Source organism: Otolemur garnettii, unplaced genomic scaffold, assembly GCF_000181295.1.
Source record: "Otolemur garnettii isolate 467f Iridium unplaced genomic scaffold, OtoGar3 scaffold00019, whole genome shotgun sequence".
NCBI lineage: Eukaryota > Metazoa > Chordata > Mammalia > Primates > Galagidae > Otolemur > Otolemur garnettii.
In genome coordinates, this window is record NW_003852414.1 from 5,020,734 (window position 1) to 5,045,239 (window position 24,506).

Here is a 24,506-nt window from a genome sequence, read left to right on the forward strand (position 1 = left end):
ATAATATTTAACATTTGTCTACCTTAACTTTAAAAGATCTATTTACAAATATTTAAAAATGTTCCTAATAAGATTTTCTAAATTAAATGAAAAATAATTGGAGGAGCAAAAAGTAAAAATATAACTTTTGGTTAGCATTTCCCATGGGAAATAGCACACGTGGCCTGTCAAACGGCATTCCTGTTACGTTTGGGTAAAAGCAAAATCTGGCCACCTTTTCTAAAGGCAGAAGAGCATGAGTGATAGAAGATAACATTTCAGCGATAAGGTCCAAAGGAAGAAAAGAAAAAAAAAGTAACTATTACATAATCTGCTTCAGAAGTCAATACTATTTTCTATAATGAGCTTTACATAATGCCATGCATTTTAGAATCTTTGAGCACAATTTCATTTAAATAAGAAATATAGGCAGTCTTCTAAGTTATCTTATTTCTATGCCTTTCAGTAAATAATTGTCTTTTTTCCTAACATTCAACTAATGGCATAAATCCAGTAAATTTAGGCAGACTTTGCTGGCTAGTACCAGAAAAAGAAAAGAGAAAGAAATATTTCCTTTATTTTGAGAAAGAGATAGTTTTGCTAATTAATATAGAACTCACCGTATCTGAAGTACTACTGTGACATTAAAAGCACCTTATGATCAACAACACCATAGAATACCCTAATCACTGAAAAACCACTTGAAGTGCAGAATCTACTACAGAATTTCTTTCAAAAGGGTTCAAAACAAGAAAGAGCTCCAATAAAGTGTGATGTTCACCAAGGCATTAACTACTTTTTTAATACTCCAGAACTAACAAAAATAATATTATTTACCTATTTTCTTGAGTCTTAGTTGCTGTTTATGAAGGAAGAATTTGAAAAGAGAATAAAGATTTAAATTATAATAGATAATTGATTTTTCGATCCATCTTAGGAATTTATCATAGTCTATTACTTTATTAGAGGGCCATTTTTGTGCAATAACTAGTAGATTCCACTTATAGGGCAGAATCGGAGACACTATTAGCAAACCAACTGCTCCCCTGTAGTCTGGTATTATCAAGTTAAACTAATTGACGTTAAAAGCTCTTTGCTTCTAAAAATAATTATGATATTTTTAAGCAATACATTTCAATTTTTACAAATATTAAATGTCAAATCAACAAAGGTGAGTTACTTCAATCATTTGAACCTTGGTTTCTTAATCAGTAAAATGATCACATTAGACTAAATCAGTGATTATTGATCAAAGTTTGTTACAGAATTCTTTGAGAATATGATAAAAATTATGGGCATTCCCCCCCAGCAAAAACACATACATACAAGACATGATTATAACTTTAAGAGAGTCACTGGCCCCTCTGAAGCTCATCTAAGAATCTCTGGGTAAAAAGGGTACTAGATTACATTTAAGGTCTTTTGTAGCTTTAAATTGTGGCTTCAGAAATAAGGTTAAAGCCTTTAAACAAAAGAGAGACAGTCTTGAGAATAAAAGTGAAAACCCAAACACAACTCATTAATTTACTCATTGCTGTTAAAGACATTGGTTAGGAAAGATCAAACACCTCACTTATATATAGAAGTAGGTGTTAATTTGACAAAATAATTCATACCCAAGACATTAGGAGTTAGGCAAAATAAGATTCTTACATAAACCTAGGATATTTCTAGACATGAAAATGTGTGACATTCACAGCTTTCAAATGACAGTAAGTTGTCTTCACCCAACCTCACCACCATCACCACCTTCAGTTTCTTAGAGTGAGAAAGGAAAATATTATACAATGAAAGCGTATTTGAGACCTTATATGTGACTGTCTGGAGAAAGGCAATCCTTCAGATCCTCAAATTTCTTATTTTAAAATAATTATTGGATCTCTTAAAAAAAAATCTTACCTGCAATTCTTGTTCTCTGAAGGAAACGCAGGAATTATAAACATACCCACACTCCTGAGTACATTCTCCTAAGAGTGAATGGATTTGGAATGCTCCATAGCTTAAGCTCTGAACTGCTGCACTGCCACACCACACTGGCAGTTGGGATCTACCTGCCTGGCTGGTAATGATGCAGACCTGCCACCTCGAGTCATTTCCTTCATAAATGTAAGTGTTCCCCTGACAGGGAGTGGAGAGCTGGTTTAATTACTGTCCTTGGAGAACATGAATGGTTCCTTCTATAGAGCATAAGGGGGGTAAATCTACACTACTAAGGAGGTTGTTATAGGCTTCAAAATGTACTACAATTAATACTCTAAAATGTTAAAGAATAAAAACAGCGAACTGTTCCTCTGTCAAAAACGCCCTTAGGGGAAATGAAAGAACTGACTGGACTGTTAACTGGGTCAGGACCCAACTGTCAACACCAGAACAAAGAATTACAAGTCCATCTTAAATACCTGTAAAGTAGGCCTCATCCTGGCATTCAGCAACCTAATATTTTGTATTTTGCTTGACAACGTGAGAGTTATATGGCAACTTCAGTGGAAACCAGTGGTAGGGAAACACCTTGAAAACTGCTGAGATTACCACTGAAGGTGAACTGGTTTTCTTAGGATGTGATACTAGCAATGTGCTGTTAGAGAATTTATATTTCATAAACTCAAGTAACTAATTACTGAATTCATAAAATTTCATGAACTTTTTAGCTTAATGTAATAAATTAGATTTAAAATGTTTAAATATTTAAGGATTGAGTTCCTGCCACATAAGCCCCTCTTCTGTCTTAAAAATCCCACATAATTAGGAAGAAATGAGGTAGGCATAGTTTCTTGTTTACATGATGATTTTTAGAGGGTTATCCAAATCTTTCATAGATTTTCTGTTTTCTAATCCTACAAGTTTGTAGGCAGCCTGACCACATCTTCTCAAGTTAAACCAGAATCAGGTTGCCACATAAAATAAAGTTAAATCTGAGTTTAGGATCAACAATTTTTTTAAAATAAGTATGTCCCAAATATAGCATGAGATATAATTATACTATATGTTCTTTTATCTGGCCTTTGTATTAAACTGAGTCTGCTGCTTTGTTTTTTTGTTTTTTTTTTTTTTCTACTCAACTTGGAAACCAGAGGAGCTCACAGGGTTATCTAATGGACTTTGGCATGAATTGAAGCTAAAATGGAAATATCGACCTTAGTCTAGTACACTTGTACTGTGGAATACAGTAGCTTCTAGCCACACGTGACTATTGAGCACTTGAACTGTGGCTAGTCCAATACAAAATATGCAGAGTGTAAAATATACACCAGAATGCTTAGGATGAAAAAGTAAAATGTCTCATAAATTTCTACACTCATAAATTTTATATTTTATGTTAAAATATTTTGGACATACTGGGTTAAATAAAATTACAACTAATATTGGCTGCTTCTTTTTCGTTTCTTAATATGACTACTAGAAAACTTAAAATTACATACAAACTAGCACTATCATGTATAGTGTATGTAAGTAGCTACATAACCTAGTGCTAAATTAGCGCTATCAAGTTAAAAAAATACCTTAGCCATGTTTGGCTCTCCTACAAGGAGAGGGTGAGGATAGAGTTTCCTTGCTGTCTCAGCTCTAAAAAATCAATACTAATAACCTCTTTTCTCCCTCCAGCTATCAGAGTAGGTAGGGAGCATGCTCATCTCAAGGAAAGTAAATTTCTAGTAAGGATTAGCATGGACTGGCAATAAGCAATAAAAACAAAAACAAAACACAGCATATACACATACTAGTTAGATCAGAAACCTGATCTTTGACAAATCATTCTCACATAATTTTAAAAAGGAAATAAATACTAATATGTATATGTGTGCATGTATATATAAAAATGAAACTCTCTCCAAGATCCTAGCTTTGATGGAAGAATTCTTTAATACAACTATGTTGGGTTTTCACTCCTACATATATCAGAATCATATAACCGCAGTTTATTTTGCTGTCTAACATGAATTGAGTCGGTACAGTTATTAATAAGAACCTTGGGGATAAGATCTTATTTTTGATACTCTAGACACAGAAGGCAAAATCTTGGTCTCCATTCTATTTACATGCTAAATTAGAACACTAGTTCTAGAACAGTGATATAAACTTTTCTTTTTCTGAAATATGTTTCTAAAACATGTACTACCAGAAGATAAATTTTGTTTTTAAAAAGATACACGCTGGGGACACTTTTTAGATTAAAATTTTCAGTTACGTTAACTACTGCGTATCAGCCCCTACTTAGGTTTGAACTTCGTGGCAGTTCTGTGTGGTGGGACCACTTAATGATTTCCCTATCTCCCGCCCTTACTGAATCCACAGTGATGTTCTATCCATAACTGCTCTTCTTTACTGTGCATTATTTCATTCTACGACTTCCAACAATGACAGATCAAAAACCCTGGAGGAAGCTGTGTCTGGAGGTAACTGGGAGGGGAAGAAGCCATAGTTTCTCAAGCCCTCCCCACTAAATTCTCTGAGACTGGCTCTTAGGTCAGCTGCACTGAGCAACTTTTATCTTTGTAAGAGTGGAAAAACTCCTTTATTTCTTCACTTGCTCACATTCAGTTCTGTTATCCTTGGAGTCGCAAGAGGGCTCAATTTTATATGAATCTTCTTGCACGCCTAGCAGTGTCTATATTGTGTACAGTCACGAGTAACAAATATTTGCAGTTATGTTTTGTTTCGCTAAAATTGCTCTGAAGGCAGCAAAGGGAAATCAGAAAGTCTCAGCCCAAGTCCTTTCCTGTCACCTATCAGCTGGGATCAATGACAGATCTGTTCTCCCAAACTCTTTCTCTATTTGAAAAAAATATATAATCCCTGCTATAATGTGTTTTTCTAGGGGGTTTAAGGTGAAAAGTCATGTATATTTGCTGAGTCAATTACTTGATATATATTTGCTCATGAAATCATTGTAACCTGGTTCTTTGTACATTCTCAATGAATCCCCAACAATAAAAAATAAAAAATAAACTTTTTTTTCAGTTATGATAAACTTTTTGGTCAAGTAAGAAATAATAACCTGTCCAGTTATCTTTATATCAACCTTATAATTTTAGTAGGTTTGAATTTTAAAGTTTTTTCTCAAATTACCCAAAGAGTTAACACATGAATGCTACGATACTTAACATGTTCTCACAAATAAGAATTCAGGAAATTATACACATAGAGTTTATTCATAAATGCTCAATAATCCATATTTCTTCTCTAATATAAGCTATTATTGTATCTATTTTGAAGATTTAAATCTTTTAAAGTTACTTGAAGTTATAATGAGACTAGTCTAACTCGTCAATTTACATACAAAAAAAGTAAATTGGTTCTCACAGTTTTTTAAAAGGTTTGTTGTATTTTTTTTCTCATTTTAGGATTATTTTCTCCTTAATATCTTTTATTATAAAAACACAGGAAGAACAACGGCTTTGAAAAGGCAAAAAAATAAAAAATTATGTATCAGAGGTAGGGCTGGCAGATAAAAATCAACAAATTTCTCCCAAATTTAAGAGCCCTTTAGACATTCACATGTTGTAGAGAATTAAAGTTTCCAAGATCACTTTAAGAGTTTTAAGAAAAGACAAATAAAATGAAATGGAACAATTCAGTTCCTCATCAGCACTTTAAGTTCTGATTGCCATGTTTTGGTGCACGTCTAGTCCTCTGATAGGAGCCAGTTTTTCTCATCTACTACTGCCCTGCTTTTAATATTAATTATATTTTCAGAATCAGTATGCCTCTGTTCTTCTCCATATTAATGAATGATATGCAAAATGACATTTCAAGAATGGTCATTTTGAGAAGTGTAAATAAACTGCTATACTATAAACTACAATAAACTATTGTTTACAAGTAAACAATAAGGTTTTCTGCTGTTATGAGTTTGGAAGTCAAACAGAGACATTATTTATCCTCCATAGGCTTCTCTACTGGAATCAATAAATTTATTCTTCATCTCCTGAAGACATGACAAAAGTTGTAAAATTGGAAACCCTCGTTTTAAGTGATTTTTTTTCCAATTAGGATCTGACATAAGAAATTTTATGATCATGTAAGTGTATCTTTTAAAGATTAAGATGGTCTTTGCTTCCATACCTTCTGAAGCTTACTACAAATTACACAATGATTTGAGGGACTTTCCCTCAAGTAAAGGCACAGCTTCAAAAAGATCATGAGAAGTAGTTCTTCCAAGCTATATTGATTTAAACTATTATGCCACCAGATTGCCTAAGTACTGTCATTGTTTCAAAATTACTAAATACAAATCTCAAGATATCTAAGAAAAGTTCTCCGTGGGAGATTAAACCCAAAAGTTATTGACTGAGATGTAAACTGAACTGGAAAACAAGTTTGACCATATTTGGTATTTTTAAAAAAACTAAAATAAAACAGAAACATCTAAACGGTCCTAAGACATGCTTTACTCCTAAACAATAAAAACCACTTCTTGATGGATGTGTGTGATGGCTGCCTGGGCCATATTCTGTCTGATGATCTCAAACTCTCAATGGAGCATTCCGAATCCAGTCCTGGGTTAGGAGCCTGGGCCCATGAGTGCGCACTTACTACACAGTGCTTACCTTTAGAGAACAAGGTGGTGACACAAACTGACCAAGTTCTCAGACCCCATACCTCCAAGAACACTGAAAAAGATCTGCAGATCTTTCTTGGTGCAGGAGGGATCTCTTTCTAATCTTCTTGTGGTGGAAGTTTAAGATTTTCCTGAAGGAGGAAAGAAAAGTAAAAGATTATACGAAGATCATACCATTTGGATCAGGTTTATCTTTCCATATTAATTAATGAAGTTCTGAAAAAAGAAATCAGATAAAAACATGAGTATTTTAAAAATCATGTTATTTCAAAAAAATCACCTTATTTCAAAAAATTATCATGCCTAAATATTGCATGCTTCAAATGTTACTCTTCAAACTCAAAACCTTAAGTGACTAGTCCTACTCTACCACTGGGAAGGTGGGAAGTTGAGAAAAATAAGGAAAAATTCTAGTTGCCAAATGATCACAGCTGTAAAGTCCATTAAAAAATTAATGAGTACAGCAAAACTCATTGAAAAGCAACTGAGTTAAAGAGAGCTAGCAAAAATTTTGTCCTCTTTCCATATTTTCAAAATAATGACATGGGCATCTCCCCATAACTAACAGCGAGGTTGCCCTTTGAGTTGTGGTAAATGCCACAGAATCATGTGTAAATCAGTCTATTAAAATATAAAGCTCTATGAGGAAAAGAATTTTAGCCGTGTTGTTTTTTAACACATTGATTATTTGTAGTGACTTAAATATTAATAGGTCCTGGCACATAGTAAGCACTTAAAAAGTATGATAAATAGGAAGAATATTAACCCATTAGTAAATATTTTCAAGGTTGAAATTTGTATAAAATGAAACCATTAGAAACCTAAAAAGGTTCTAAGGAGTTTGAAAATATGTTACATAAAATAATATTAACAATATAAACATTTAATAACATTAAATAACTGTTAAGAATATTCAAAAATAAAAAAAAGTAAGATTAAAAAAAAGAATATTCAAAAATTACAGTATATTAAAATATTTATGAGAAAATGCTGTCATTACATTATTATAATCCAAACTTCTGAAAAATAATGAAATGCTTCAGATCAGGAAACCATACAGTCTACTTTTAAATATATTGCTAAATATCAAGTATAAAATTAATAATGAAGATGACAAGTAACATGTCTTCTAATACTTTATTATTAATGGTTTTTCATATTTTGGAGAATAATCAATATAAGCCAGTGGATAAAATGGTTGTCTACATCTATCATTTTGCCTAAGTAAATAATTACCATTATACTAAACTGAAATCAGAAAATATCATTCTACCTGTATGATTTTCTTAAATATTTTAAGTAAATATATCAATTTTGTTTGATTTTTAAAAACACAGTATTAAAAAAAGGAATGTTAAATATTATTTGTTTTCCTTTAATGTGTAGACTATTATTAAAACAGATACATACTTCCTTTAACGTACTTTCCTTTTCTAACTCTTTTCAATTGACAAATAAGAAATATGAGAGAAAGAATACTGAAGTCAATATCAGATTAATGGTACTGATAAAGGACTAGATGTGTACTTTTTAAAAAATCTAATACACGAGGCCACTAAAATCAGATGAGGCAACTATTTATAAAGTACTTGATTCCATCTGATCTCAAATACTGAACGTGGAATTAGTCCTCAAAGCAAACTAGTCCACATGTATGGTGCATTTCCTTCTAGGATATGGGCTCTCATTTACTGTACAGACAAAACCACAGTAAGAAAACAGGTTGTAAATTGGGGACTCATGCTTACCCTGTATCACTAAAATAATGCTTAAACTGAAAGATTATGTTTTGATTATAAGCAGTAAAAAGTTTTCCCTATTTCACAAATAATTTAATATCTTGTATCAGGGAATCTGGCATAAATGTGAAAAAAGGAAGGTATTTTAGGCTGAAGAATGTAAGTGTATGCAAAAGCTCACTTAATTTAAAAGTTTTCCTATTTTTGACATCTTGCAAGCCTTTGAATTAACTTTGGGTAGAAGGAATGAAAATAGTTACAAAGAACTAAATGCAATAATATGTCAAAAAGAACTTAAGATGTATAAAGGCCTATTTTACTGAAATGAAAAGACTATGCTACTGAAAAGAATCTCCCAGGCCAAGGAGTGTAAAAACAGAGGAAATGACTAGAAATACTCTGATGTCCTTGTTCATATTGTGAATAATGGATACTTTGCCTCATTTCTGCCTGCAGGAGGGATGAAATCTAAGTTTACTACACTCGGAAGTTTAATGTTAAATTTTTAATTTCACCTGCAAGTATATTAACCATACTCACAACTCATTGTAAGTCCTTTACAAACTGTCCTGAGCATCTATTTCCTCTCTTGCATCTTGACTAGTGACTGTTTCTCATACTATCTGCAGTAAGGCTGTTCAGTTCCCACTGTGGATCCCTGCTCCTGGGCTACTGCTCAGCGCTGTACTCAGCTCACACTACAGAAAACTCTCCAGGCAGCTTCATTCACAAGACTGGTCTACTCTTCAACCAGACGAGACAGGTGATGTGCTTGGATGACACAGAACTAACACACTGCTTTAAGAGTTTCTAAACTAGTACAGAAATTGAGTAGTAAGCATTTAGTCATGGACTGGTTCACAAACCAGTGCCAGTTTGCAGCCCACACTTTAAGCGGCACAGATCTATGTTACAAGTGTAGGATTTTATAATACTCTTCCTTTGCACTTTCTGTTAAATCCAATTTCCAGTTTTAATTCACTCATGCCTTCAGAACCTATTGGCTAATAAATCATCAATGACTTGTTCCAGTATATTCATTTTGCCACCTATTCCTACAGCACCACATAGGAGAACTTCCTGCAAGGGCAAAAATGTTTTGGATCCATCCCATTCCAAACAGTAAACCTGACCCACATGTGGCTATTATGCATTTGAAATGCAGCTAGTACAACCTGAGATTCTGAGCTTTTAATTTTACTTAATTTAAATTTAAAATTCCAAATCAGGCTGGTGGCTACCATGCCCCACAGCACAGTGCTTAAGTGCGGCATTGTCACCTGACCTTCTAAAAATTTAGCATTAAAAAAATCATCTCTTTCCTTCTATCCAAATACAAATATTTTAACTGTGAATATCATTTTTCACATGTATGCCTAGGTATTCACACACTTGTAATCGTGCATACAAACTTACTACTTTATTTTCACTTAATAACAAACATTTCTCCGTATTTCTACAACTACTTTGTCTAATACTGTGTCCACGAGCCCCATGTATATATTTAAGTAACATTATCTAAAATTTAAAAATCAGTTCCTTAGTTGTTGTGCTAGCCATATTTCAAATGTGCTGCAGTCATATGTGGCTAATGGCAACCTTAGTAGACAGTGCAAATCATTTCCATCAACCCAGAACGTTCTCTTAGATAGTGCTATTCTAGAGCTTCAAAAATAATCATTTAAATATTTCAAATTATTATTCTATAATTAGTTTCTAAATTGGGAATTTATATTTAGATGATTTATCATTAGCACAATATTTTCTAATACATTCTTATGAAACTTCTGAACATTACTGTGATTCTTAAGATGTATGAGGTCCGACAACTACATTCATGAACTTGGCACCATGCACTTACATTGACAGCACTGTACAAACAACTTCGTAAAGTTTTATAACCTAGGTATATGAGTGTCTCACAGTTGTGCTCCTGTCAACATGTGGTAGTGTCTTGCTGAATGGCATTCATTAACGTTGTGTGTTTTGTGTGCCACTGCAAAAATGTTGGAGCTTGAATCAGAATGACAAACATTTGTAAATTTCTTGTTGAACTTGACAAGAATGGAAGTGCAATCAGGGAGATGTTAGTCCAAGTTTATGGGGGAAGTGCCATGAATAAAACAGCATGTACAAATGGATTAAACATTTTTCTGAGGGGAGAGAAAGTATCAATGATGAGGAGCGGTCAAGGCAGTCAGTAACATGCAGCAGGGACAAAAGCATCACAAAAAATTGTTGAATTGTGCATCAAGATCGTTGGCTGACTATGAGAAGCATAGCAGACCAAGAAAACACTGATAGAGGAATAGGAAAATTGTAATTGAAAATTTTGGCCACCAACTTATGGCTCTTATCACAACAATGCATCACCAGCTCATTCGCCAATGACTTTTTCTTTACCTGAAGATAAAGAAAATATTGAAAGGAAGACATCTGATGACATTCAGAATATCATGGTAATATGATGACAGCTCTGATGGCCATTCCTGAAAAAGAGTTCCAAAATCGTTTTGAAGGGTAGACTAGGCGCTGGCATCAGTGCACACCTTCCCAAGGGGAGTACTTCAAAGGGGACCATTGTGATATTCACCAAGGAGGGATGCAGCATTTTTTTGCTAGGAGGAGCTCATGAACTTAATTGTCAGACCTCCTAGTCCCACATTATTGCTCGGAAGGTTTTGTTAGCACTCCTTATCTTGCCAATGTTAGATTTCTTTTTTAAAAATTTATACCCTTTAATATAATGAAATACTGTATCTCAAAGTTATTTTAATTTGTAATTTTGTGCTATGTGCAGGTGCAAATATTTTTCCTTACATTCCTTTATCACTCATATTTTCATATTCTTAATCTGACATATTCATTTCTCATCTATCACAGAATCTTGATATCTAAACTTATATATTATATAATATATAACTTACAGCTATTGTTACTTTGTAGGTACAAATTTTTTTTTGTGGAGATCCACAATTTCCTATTATCATTATTATTTTAGTCTCATGAAATGTTTCAATACTCAAGTATGCCTTCTTAAGTTCTACTAATGCTTCAAACATAAGATGTAAAGATATACTTCCTTTTCTTTTTACTAATAATACTTGTGGTTGTGTAAGATAAGAGTGAAAACATTTTATATCTGATTAGTTTGGCAGTTATATCACTGAATACCTATCTAATACCCTTATGAATACTGTTTAAAGTGGCCCTGTTCTTAGGAAAAAATATTTGATCATGTACCATATTTAGTTGTTGCAGGTACTATAGATGTGACTAATTTTAGATTCTCTGATACTCCAATAATCAATGATTTATAAAATGGAAAAAATTATTTGTCAGAATTCTGAAGGAAATACTTGTATAGTATATTAATCAAGAAAAATGTAAATGGAAAGAATGAGTGAATAAGTGTAGACAGTACGTTATGCACAAAGATTAAGAATTTGCTGGCCTATCACTTACTCAGAATTTCTGAACTCATAAAACACTAAATTTTAGAAACTAATAAAGGGTCTGGTTTTACTTGCAGAAAGCAGGGTGACATGAAAGCAGGAGAGAAACTGAGTTTGTAAGTCAGTTAGGAATTTAAGAGGAAGGTCCTATGTCTAGACTCTCACTAACCATGAAGTTAAGGCCTCAAGGAAAATTTACATTTAAATCTCCAACGGGCAGAAAAGTCTCTTCTGGTGTTAAGATTACACCTCTATTCCTGAATCATCATCACTGCTTTAGGCACTGTTGCTTTAAAAACCTGTCACTTAGGGCAAGACTTCCCTTCATAGGCTTGGCGCCTGTGGCTCAAGTGGCTAAGGCGCCAGCCACATACACCTAAGGTGGCGGGTTCGAATCCAGCCTGGGCAGCCAAACAACAATGACGGCTGCAACCAAAAAATAGCCTGGCGTTGTGGGGGGTGCCTGTGGTCCCAGCTACTTGGGACACTGAGGCAGGAGACTCGCTTGAGCCCAGGAGTTGGAGGTTGCTGTGAGCTGTGATGCCACAGCACTCTACCCAGGGGGACAGCTTAAGGCTCTGTCTCAAAAAAAAAAAAAAAAAAAAAAAAAAGACTTCCCCTTATAGAATCACTACCAATTAAAATGAATCACTAGGAATTTTGAAAGTAAGAGGTAAACTTAAAAATCTATGAATTACTTTTGGTTAAATAATTTGCCAGTATTCTCATTTCAGAAACCATTTCTCTCCATTTACTTGAATCTTAAATTTTTTTCAAACATACTACATGCTAATGTTTTATTCTTAAAAGTCTAACATCTCCCTTAAATTTTTGCTAAATATCATATTTTTGTCTGTTACAATTCTGAGTGGGGTCTTTTTACAATATGTTTTTCAGATACAGTGAATCTGGCAATAGTTTAATAAGCTGATTGCCTCAAGATTTTCTAGGTAATCAATAATGTCATCTAAAAATAAAATACTTTGGTTTTATTTCTTCTTCATGTTCTGTTCATTAACATTATTACATAAAAATAAATTCCTGAATTTAAATTTATCGCCACTTCTTCTACTGTCCTATTTAGGTGATAGTGGTCAGCTTGCAACTTAATGAAGATCTGTACCTTGAAGCTCTACTTATCACTCACAATTTATGAGGGCAATATCTTCTTATAGGAGAATGACCACTAATAAATGTAGAAGGAGTGGCTGATTAAAACACTAATGATAGAATTGATTCAGAGAAAAGTCTACAATGAATGAAGCCATGAGAGGAAAGGCTGATGGAAAACTCTCAGTCGAGAGACTGGGCTGCCACTGCACAATTTTAGCATTGTGACAAACAAGGCCTAAGAGTGTGACAAACGGGCCTTATATGGTTGCTGATGTGTTGCATTACCAAGGAATAGTCTCAGAAGTACTGTCCTCCACCAACAAAAACAAAGTTGAACCTGGATCTAATTAAGCTTTTTGAGATTATTTCCAATTCATCGGAAATTTAGAGGCCAGAGGAACATGTTGACAGGGAAAAGCCAATAGAAAAACCCAGAGTGGAGGATAGTCTATAGGAAAATTTACCCAGTTCCTTCATTAAGTGATGAGAAAGAAAGAAAGGAAAACAAACAGAGATAGACCGGTGGTGGGAAAGAAAAGACATTTAATTATAGAGCAGTCCTAACAACCAAATGCTATGTGGATCTTGTTTGGACTCTGAATGAACAACCCAAATGTGAGCTGACATTTTTCAATCAAAATCAGAGAGACTGAATATAGAGATAATAAGGTAATAATTAATTATTGTTAATTTTGTTGGATGTGTTAAAGGTATTTTGGTTTTATGAGAAAAATGCCACCTTTTAAAGAGATGCCTGTTGAAGGATGTAGGAGTGAAAAGATTTGTCTGAGATCTGCTTAAAAATAGTTGGGGGGAAAAAGAGAAAGGAGACGAAACAAATGCTGCAAAATTTTGCTAATTGTTAAATCTAGGCACTAGCTTCTCTTCTTTCATTACCCTAGTTTCTCTTTTTTAATGTATATTTGAAATATTCTACAATTTAAAAAAAAAATTTAGGCCTCTAGAACATCATCTCTCTTTTTCTTTTTCTTTTTTTATTGAATGGTAACTGTGTACATTGATGCACTTTGGGGGTACATAGAACATCATCTCTTAAGCCAGATACATGTATATTCTGGTGTAAATAAAAAGGAAATTACCTCCTACTACCTTACTACATAACAAACATTCCCAATCAATACAAAGCAAGGATGTAAAACATATGACAGACTGCCCTGTCTCTGTCAGAGATTTACTCACACTTTAAAAAGATCTAATTTTAAATTAAATTTGACTTGCGCACACTATTAATGTGTATGATAAATACACACACACACACACATACATATATATATGTAGAGAAAAATGGTAAGAATACTTTAGGAAACAAAATTTCAGAAAAATAAAATAATTTGTACCCTTAAAACAAACAAAAGTATAATCTCCTTCCCCTCCGCACCCAGTTTGGCCGGGGTCAGGTTTGAACTCACCACCCTCAGTATATGGGACTGGCGCCCTACTCACTGAGCTACAGGTACCACCATATATCTTCCTTTTCTATCCTATGGTATATTGAACCAGTTCAAAGTAGGTTATTTTATTTTGATATTTTTCTACCTCTTTCATATTTCCATAAAATAATGCTGTCCTCTGATTTTACTGATGCAATCACTTGGATCTGCACTCTCAAAAATTCCCCCTTGATTCAAATGATTCCTACTTTAACCAACTGACACTCCTTCTCTAAAAAAGACTAATTAGTCTAAAGTAAGTATTAGGAGTAAGCCTTACTGTGCTAAGTGTAAAACAGCACAGTATTTTATACTTAGTTGATACTCAGGATTTAAGTAAATGACAGGTACAGGTTAAATGTTCATAGAGATAAATGAATTTATATGTTCTTCTTAAAAACTGAAATGAATTTCTGAAGGAAAAGTACTTGGTAGAAATCTCTTTGAAACAGACTTCCTTATGCCCCTGATGCCACCCGCACCTCTGCCACCGAACAGTGGTAATCACTCATTCCCCACCTTATAAAAAGTATTCTCCAGCATAAGATGAGATCGGCTACTTGTCATCTTATTTTCACAGCACTTAGAGAGGTTATTTTTGTTGGATTTGCTTACTGTGGCAGATGGCGTAATGAAGTAGAAGATTTTTTGCCCCAATATGCCAGAGTAAGAAAATCCTCCCAAGAAAAAAATATTTTTCTTATGTTAACTGCATTTTCTTATAAACTTCAGTTTTTCTTCATATGATCATGTTAATATTTATTAATATTATTTGACAGTATTTTTTCCAAAAAGTTCTGCATTCAATGCTCTCGCATGTATATTAACATTTAAAAATGTAGAAGTTCACATTCATAAATCTTCTCTTAAACCTATTAAGGGCATCTATTTTAAGTCTTTGTTTTTTTTTGAAAATTATTCTAATTGGTTATATTAGCACCTACCCGTCCAATAGGCATACCAACTAACTTTTGATAGTGCATTCGTGTGTATACATACATACACACTAATTACATATGTATGTATATATATAATTTTTTTTCACCTAGTTTTCAGTTGATTCCATAGCACTGCTACACAGCTGGATAATATAATAGTGCTTCAATCAGCAGGTCCCAACTACTTCATCTTTAGGAGTAGTGAATGCTGTTTAAGTGTCCAGTGACAACATTTGGTAAAACACACAAGTGTGTATACACACACGTGTGTACATATACATGTGAGATGTATCTATGTATTATCACGCTTATTTTAATTCCTTTCCCTTAAAATCCTACAGTCAAAATAATTTATTAATTTATTCTGAGAACTCACGACACTATCTGAAGAACTAGAAATGCCTGACCGTGTTGCAAATGCAGTAAATGCTGCAGTTATTTAAAACTTGTTTATTAAAAGTTGGTCCAAAGATAGAAAAAAAAATAATTTAGTACCTGCTGAAAAAAGTAACTATTAGAAAAAGAATTTTAATCAACATAACAAGATCAGTTTGAAAATTAGGCACATTAAAGGAATTTTACATTTCCCTTGAGAAGTTAAGAAAGTTATTCAAAAGGTCAAGAAGTGACACAGTGAGGAAACGTTCGATAATTTATGTGGGAACATTTGGGAAGCCCTAAAAATAGTGATGCAAATATCAATAATGTATTTTCATCCAAAAGCATCATGCACAATATTTTTCAGAACAGACTTCTTTACTCAGTAAATCTGGAAATTAAAAAAAAAAATCACAACTGAACTCTTAACTTTTCATTTCCATTTGGAGAAGTAACTTGGATGGCTACTTAAGTATGTCTGTGATACACATGTATGATATATATGTGTAATGAGGAGACTGAGATGCTAAGATGCCTCTGTTTGTTAGTGGCAGAGAAGAAATTAGATCTCAGACTTGGTGCTTCACACTCTAAGTGTTCTGTACATGGCTCTAGTCTTCCTAGGCCTAAGCAGAATGACAGTATAATTATTTTAGGCTACCATGACATCATTAATAGCAAGCACTAGGCAGCTAGCGAGTTTTCAATAGACATTGGTTGACTGATTACATTAGAAATGACTGTGGTCATGGGAAACCATACCTGTAGTATTCAAATTACTTTTTCTCATTTAGAACTTTACAATGAAAGAAATCTTTCTATATTGCAAAAAAACACATTAGGTTATAAAATCTCTCTGGACTGCATCTCCAGGTCTTTGAGTGACTACTAAACTTTAGCTAAAAATGTCCTAACAGTTAGATAAGAATTTCACTGACATTTTGCTTAGCAGTGATAATGATACTGGCTTTTTGTAGTGCTTATTACATATATACGTATACGTATTTAAGCACCGTTCTGAAATTATTTCAGTTGGTACAATTTTATGAATCAGGATTATTTTTGAGATGAGGAAACTGTGAGCATTGTTATTGTTGATAACTACAATACCATAGCAAGCCCTTTCTATACGCTAGATACTATTCTAGGTATTATATACACATCAAATAATTTAATAATGCATCAAATAAATTTAATATGTATCAAATATTTATTTATATATGAATCAAATAATTTAATATTTTATAAGGTATATACTCAGGTTATCCCATTTTACCTACATGGAAACCGAATTAAAAGTAGAGTTATATGACTTTCTTAAAATTGCAACACTTATATTTAATCCTAAAGCCCTACCAGTAGGACTAGAGAACCCAACTTCTTTCTTTACTACAAATTGAAAAATTGTAATGTAAAACTGTTTCGTATAATTTTCTTAAGTGACGGATAATACCCAAGAAAGGCACTATGTGTTATGCTCATATTTAAATTTCTTAATACCTCAGAAACTTGAAAATCTCTCCATAGCAGTTTCTCGTTTTAAATAAACTATACAAGTAATAAGACTGTTTCAGTCTCCACTAGTTTCTAAGATCCATTTTCAAAGAATTTCTCATTTTAAATTTCAGTAAAACTGAAATTTCTACTTTCAATAAAACCAAATAATCTCATTTCATGAAGAAAGTGAACTGATTAAATTATTAACATATGACAGATCAATTCTCAAAGTATACTTCAGAAAGAACAGCTTAGTTTTTATAATGTCACAAGCCACTAAACTTACTTGGAATTATCTTTTAATGGCTATGTTCCCTGCCAGGCCTACAAGATCACATCGGACTTATTCATGACTATGTCCCCAATGCCTAGTGCCATGACTGACACATTGCATGTTGTCAATAAGAATTTACACAATGGATAAATGGGATTTGGTATTCTACACATATCTCTTAAATGTATTTAGCAGAGATCCAACTGTAAATAGTAGCTTAATATTTTCAGTAATATCTATTTCACATGAAATTTATGTACTTACCATTATCAATAGATTTATATTTAGAAATGTGACAAAAATTTCCTTCAAATAAATCCTTGTGACTTATATCAGTAAGTATTCCTTCTTTATAATTTCTGTCATAAATTCTTAAGAATGTATCGGGAAGGCACCCCATTTTATTTTCTACATTTAAAAGGTTGTTACTTATATTGAACTGAAAACATTCTTTTCCTTTCCACAACTAATTCTACACAATTGTTAATTCCAATTCATTTCTTCAGGCAGTGTAGCCCCATAATTCAAAACAGAAACCAATGCACTACATACAATATTCACACCCAGACAGTATTATTTGCTATACTAAAAAGTTAAATACTTAAAAATTGACCCCTATTGGTAGATCCTTGTGCACTTTAGAAACAAGGCATTTTAAATTAATTTTTATAAAAGAAATGCTATGTATCATCTTTCACCTGCAATGTTTATATAATTATGTGTTTTAAATATATTGTGTGGTTAAATATCCAATATTCCACCTGACCTCATGGACGAAACAAACCAAGTGCACAGAACCAAAAGGAGCTGTCAAAGAAAACTGTATGTCATGGACATTCCAAGGCATATTACCCACCCAGTAAGGAATATTTCCTCAAGATACTCCTTCCGGGACGTATGATAAAGATATCTTTCTCCCAACACTGACAGGTGGAAATAACTAGAACTTTGAGTTTAGACCTTCCAATCCTTCAAATCCGAACACTGAAAGTCAGGCTGGTGACTTTCTTTTGAATATATCCAGGAAAAACTAAATTTAGAAATCACTGTAGAGGATAAATTCAACATTATAATTGTGGACTTTGCCATTTAAAAAAGATTCATACTTATTTAATATTTTAAATTGGTTATGTTTTTCAGAAGAAAATTAGGGAAAGATAATTTCTATTATAAAGGTAAGACTTTTTATTTTAGTTTCATGCTATATTGTGATTTAATTTGTCTTTACATTGTCTTCAATGAAAGTTTTCAAAAATGCTAACAAATAAAACATGAATTATTTGTTCATTATTTTTCAAACATTTTTTCATTATTTTTCAAACACTATTTTTTCATTATTTTTCAAACACTATTTGTTCATTATTTTTCAAACATTATTTTTTCAAACATCCCGACTCCTTTTCCCTGAGACAAGATTTTCTGTGTCTTATAGAAAAGTGTAAATACATAGGCATACAAATGCTCTACCATTTTATTTTCCAAAATGTAATAAATGTGTATACCTCAGAATACATACATGTATACATGTATGAAACATAAAAGTGTTTTCTATAAAAACAGATGAAGTTGTTTAAAAAAATTCTACTAGCATTAAAAATGTCTGAGCATTTTTGAAGAAATCAGGGTTATCCTTCATGGCATTGATTCTCGAAATGTTAAAGGATCCTATATAAGAACTCTCTCCCAAAAGTGCAATTCTCACTTGAGCATATATAGCTTTGACAAGCAGCTTTCTAATAAATTCTTAAGAAATCTGAAAAATAGAATAGCAGCATGAAAAATGTATTGCTTCATGGTTAGAAATTAGTTTATCTAATCCCTTGCTTAGCAGATGTTCATTTAAAAGAATTATTAACTTTAACAGTTCAAAGAGAAAGTTATCAATTCATTCTAAGAAATAAATGCACAGGTTCTGTGCTTTATTTACACACAATTGTCCTGCTTCTACTTCCATGGCAGCTTACACCTTTTCATAGTGTTGGTTCTAACTGCAATTCATGTTTGTCTGCATGACTGTATGTACACTGTAATTACTGTCTATACTGTAAGTTCGAGAGTGATTAGGAATGCCTCTCTATTTTTAATCTCATCATTTTATCCTCAGCTCCTAGCTAAATGGATGGCACACAGTAGTCTATACAAATCTGAATCAGTAGACAAGACACACTGAAGATGATGTTGCCATCTCATGTACTGTCAACATCTGTGTGCTTACATGATGACAGATGCAGGCTAGACACCTGCCGCAAGGGCTATTCCTGATGTGTTTCTTATTAAGCTCTAGAAACAGCTGAAAAGATGGCCAGATTCAATTAACATCATTTTGACATCTCTAGTTAAGAATATACTCAAACTATGCCAATCTCAGAAATCGTAAGTTTGACAATGGTCAACTGAATCATGTTTATTATTATTATTATTTTATTTATTTTTGGCCGGGGCTGGGTTTGAACCCACCACTTACGGCATATGGGGCCAGCGCCTTACTCCTGTGAGCCACAGGTGTGGCCCATGCTTTATTATTAATATGCTAATCTGCACCAGCCATTATCTTGCTATCACAAAGCTACTCTGTTGGTGGAGATACTTGCATAAGCTCTAACAAACTTATCAAATCAATTTTTGATTTCAAAATTTATAAGCTACTACCTCCACTCATGTCCAAAGTTAACAAAACTAATCATGGATCTGGTAGGACACAGGTGTCCAAAAAGGGACATATATTAAAACCAAATATATTCAGGGGAAAAATGTAAGTTTAAGGTCACATAAAAATGTAGCCAAATTTAGAAATTATTTTCTCAGTGCAAACATGTATGAGGCAGAGGAGAGATGTATGATTTTTATCACCAAAATTTCATATTGTGCCTTATGAATACTTACTTTGCCTTTTTTGGGGTAAACAATATAAACATTTCATCTTGCAAATTTAGTATTTTCCACAGAAGTAAAGTAGGAATGATACAATTTTAAAGGTCTAATGTTAAACTAAATGGATTTTATTATATGATATTTTACTTTTTTCCTTTCCCCTTATTGTTTTACAATAAAACAATAAACTATATTAGGTAAAAAAAAAAACTATATTAGACTATGACAAAATTTATGATGATTTAAGTAAAAAGCACCTATGAAATTGAATCGATAAATTCAGTTTACTATTATTTTTTAAAAGTTAAACTTTACTCAATCTTTATATGCTATTTTTAAAGGTAATTAACTGAAATAGAGCTTCAAAAACTTTAATTTGATTAAGTTAGAGTCAAATTACATAACAGATTCTTCACACACACTATTTTCTTATCAATCTTAGATATATGAAATCTCTTGCTTATCTATAAATTATTCTTTGCATTTTATTAAAATAATACAATTCAAACATTTGACACGATGTCTGAGATTGTAAAAGCTCTGAAATTTTAATTCAAATATAAAAAACTGGTAGGCTTTACATAGGCATATGTGTACAGTACATGCACACTCACACACATTGTAATTTAAGTGAAAACTCTTACCTTTGATTTCCTGAGTCACTCCATTGGATTTTCTTGGTGGTGCTTTCCTATGTCAAGCAGACAGTAGCCAAATCACAAAATGACACTGGATGTTCACATCTTCAGATGGGACTTTTCGGCCAATTGCCAGTTGAGAATTTAAACTGAAAACTAAATTACCCAAACTTTATTAATTTGTTCCCACACCCACCAGCTGATAACGAGCAACAGCTCATAACTGGAAAATGAGTTGAATTAATACGATTTAACTCCTTTCAAGTTGTCATATCATATTTGAAAAGAAATGCTATGATTAAAAAATCCCCTACAATTCTAATAACACTTTTATACAAATGTAAGCCCTCCCTAAAAAGTTCCCTCAATTATTCTGTAACTCAAATTAATACATGATACCAATGGCTTTTATTCAACTGCATAATAAATTATGGAGCCACAAATTTAAATTCTGTCAAGCACTGCCTTCACTTTAGGTGACTGTAATTGTCATTTGGAAACACTCTGACAGCATCATCTATATTTATATTTGTTAAATCAGCAACTACTTGTAGTAGTACATACTATAAAAAGGTAAAGAATAAAACTGAAGAGACACGCCTTGCCTGTAAACGACAGTTCTGATGTTGAGAGTACAAAATTTATGCCTAACAACTTCTAATTATAGTAAAAAAAAAAAAAATTACTCAGCCCTTTTCCTGCACCAGTTTAGGCTTTTTTCTCTTCATTATTATAGCTACTCTTTTCAGAGTCTTCCCATTTCGTAAGATTTTTGACCCTTAGGGTTTCTGATGACTGGGTTGTATGGTCAGTTTTGATGCTTCTCAAATATTGACTTATTAAATTGTTCCCAAATATTAAGCTACACCACCGTGCCCTAATAACATTTCTGTCTAGCTACAAGTTGGCCCATTTCAATAGCTATTATTTATCCTTGATAATTTAAGTCCTTAGCAAAAATAAAACAGAATAAAGCTAAAATGAAAACATGAAAGGTAAGAAAAACATACACTTCCTTAAAAATTGTTTCTGAATGCCAACTATAATAGACCCCAAACTAAGTGCACATAACTAGACAGCTATGTGAGGATCAGCTGAGTTTTAAACATGACTCATACTTCAAATTCTCATGTACTCTATGCACAATTCTTGAGCATACAAGTGTACGTGTGTACACGTACATGTCCATCTATCCAGTCTACAGTGTGAAAGGCATTTCCCTATGAAAAATCTGACACCAGGGTATTATACAAGAGAAAATACAAGGTGAATAATCAGCTTATGAGTAAATCAAGAGAAACTGACTTCAGAAACAAAGCATAGAGTTTAATAAAACTGGTATGTCCTTGAGTTAATCACAGTGACCCCCAGTTAGATATTACAGAAACAGGATTACTCTATTATATCCAATAATTTTAATCCAAAATGCTCAATAGCAAAAACATTCATCAACTATTCAGAGAATAACAGAGTTCTGTCCTGGTGCTGTGCAAGGCTAAGCTTCTTTCTCAAGGAGACTATAATCTAAAACTTGATGGAGGAGAAAGGATGACTGGATTTCAAAAAAAAAAAAAAGCAGCACATTGGGAAAGCTTAAATCATTTGCATAGGTTCATCATGTATGGGACTGATCTAAGATTTTAAATCAAGAAGCATTTTTAAAGCAGAAAAGGGACAACTACTTTTAAACTGATTAAATAGAGAACATAGCTATGAAGTATTAATGTCCTCACTCTGGAAGAAGATCAAACATAAGTTCCTTAGCCCAATGAAATTACAGAACATGGAGGTATCCTAAAAGAAAAAAATCAGGCTTTCAGTCTAAGAGAAGCAATTCTAAGTATGTTTGTTTCACTCATCTTAATGATTCTAATCTTTGTGGCAATAGTTTAATTTTTAATACAGAAGATGTACTGAAAAGTCACTATCAGATTAATAAAATCATGAATCAAGAAGCGCAGAACGATTCCCTTGGTATGAATAACATTACTGATAACACACCTACATGAGAAATCTACTTTCACATTCCAGTAGGTGATGAGCCTCAAGTGACTTGTGTTTTTATACAATCTGAAATGTATTCTACTAATCCACTTATGAGAGTTTCAGAATTTAACACTACCTCATATTTTACAAATGAAGAAACAGGTCCAGTAAAATGACATTATTTGCCCAAAGTCATACAGCTAGTCAGCAGCAAAATCAAGACCCCTTATGAACCACGTTTCTTGTATTATAATCAAGGAAAGAAATAATTATACTTCAGAAAGAGAAATAATTTCACTAGGAAAATCTCAACTTTTTAACCTCCATGCTAAATCTCAAAACATCCAGATCATCAGTATCAGAAAATGCAGAGAATCAATTCGTAAAGTTAGCGAAAGAAAGGTGTTATGATTAACTTACACCTGATACTTCTCTTTTTTTCCCTTTTTATACCCACTTTAAGGTAGACACTCAGCTTACACCCACCTCTTACAGACTAAGAACATGAGCTTGAAAAATATGTAACATTTTATCAAAACCCTCTTTAAAAGGGATACTTCCCTAGAATTCTCCATGGCATCACATTTTTTCTTTCACTTCTTGAAACCCTATTTTATTCAGTTGTTAAGATTGTCTAACAACTAAAGCATGCCACATGCATATTAGAAACAGAATCTTATACCTTGACTGTTTTGTGTAATATAACTCATCTCAACTATATAAACAGGAGCAGCCAGAGAAGTTCAGAAAACTTATAAATAGGATATATGAAAAGAAATATCTGCAAGCCATACATATGATAATAAATTAATATCCAAAATATGTAAGTAATTCAAACAAGTCAATAGCAAGAAAGCAAATAACCAGATTGTAAATAGGCAAGCCCAGCCAGAGCAACATAGTGAGATCCTACTCTACAAAAAATAGAAAAACTAGCTGAGCATGATTGAGTATGCCTGGAGTCCCAGCTACTCAGGAGGTGAGACGGAAGGATGGTTTGAGCCCAGGAGTTTGAGGCTGCAGAGACTTGTCATGATGCCACTAAACTTCAGCCTGGGCCACAGAGTTAGATCCTGTCTTTTTTTTCTCCAGTTTTGGTTGGGGCTGTGTTTGAACCAGCCACCTCCAGCATATGGGGCTGGCGCCCTACTCCTTTGAACCATAGGCACCACCCCAGATCCTGTCTTTAAATTAAAATGAAAATAAGTTTGTTTTTTTTTAAATGGGTAGAAAGGCTGGTCCAAAGGTAGTGAATTACCTCACTTGATTGTTCACAAGTCAGTTATGGACTGAACTCCTTGTTCTACTCTTTCCCCCCTTCTCACTACTGCACCTGACTCATCTTAAAAAATAAATAAAAATTTAAAAAAATGGGCAAATAACCTGAATAGACATGTCTCAAGAGAAGATATACCAATGGCCAACCAAAATGCTTAGCATCACCAACCAATAGGGAACCGCAAATTAAAACCACAATGCAATATTTCCTCACATCTGTTAGAATGGCTTTACAAAAAAGATGAAGGATAAGTGTTAGAGAGAATGGGAAGAAAAAGGGTACTCTTACCCTTTACTCTTACAGCAAATTGTTGGTAGGAATATAAATCAGTGAAGACATTATGGAGGTT

General features: G+C 33.1%; 1 protein-coding gene across 6 annotated transcripts in view; it reads right to left on the bottom strand.

The window, feature by feature from the left end:
* The window catches only part of ZEB1 (zinc finger E-box binding homeobox 1), a 192,548-nt gene that overhangs the window by 124,926 nt on the left and 43,116 nt on the right, over window positions 1-24,506 (bottom strand). For 2 of the 6 annotated variants that reach the window (XM_023511333.1, XM_012803347.2), the window contains exons 2-3: window positions 20,899-21,048; window positions 6,528-6,669 (exon numbers count right to left, since the gene is read on the bottom strand). The exons of 3 other annotated variants lie outside the window; for them this stretch is intronic. The gene's annotated coding sequence lies outside the window, so the exon portion shown is untranslated. Of the gene's footprint in view, window positions 1-6,527; window positions 6,670-20,898; window positions 21,808-24,506 lie in introns of those variants that run through there. One more of the 6 variants, XM_023511334.1, reaches the window with a different exon arrangement.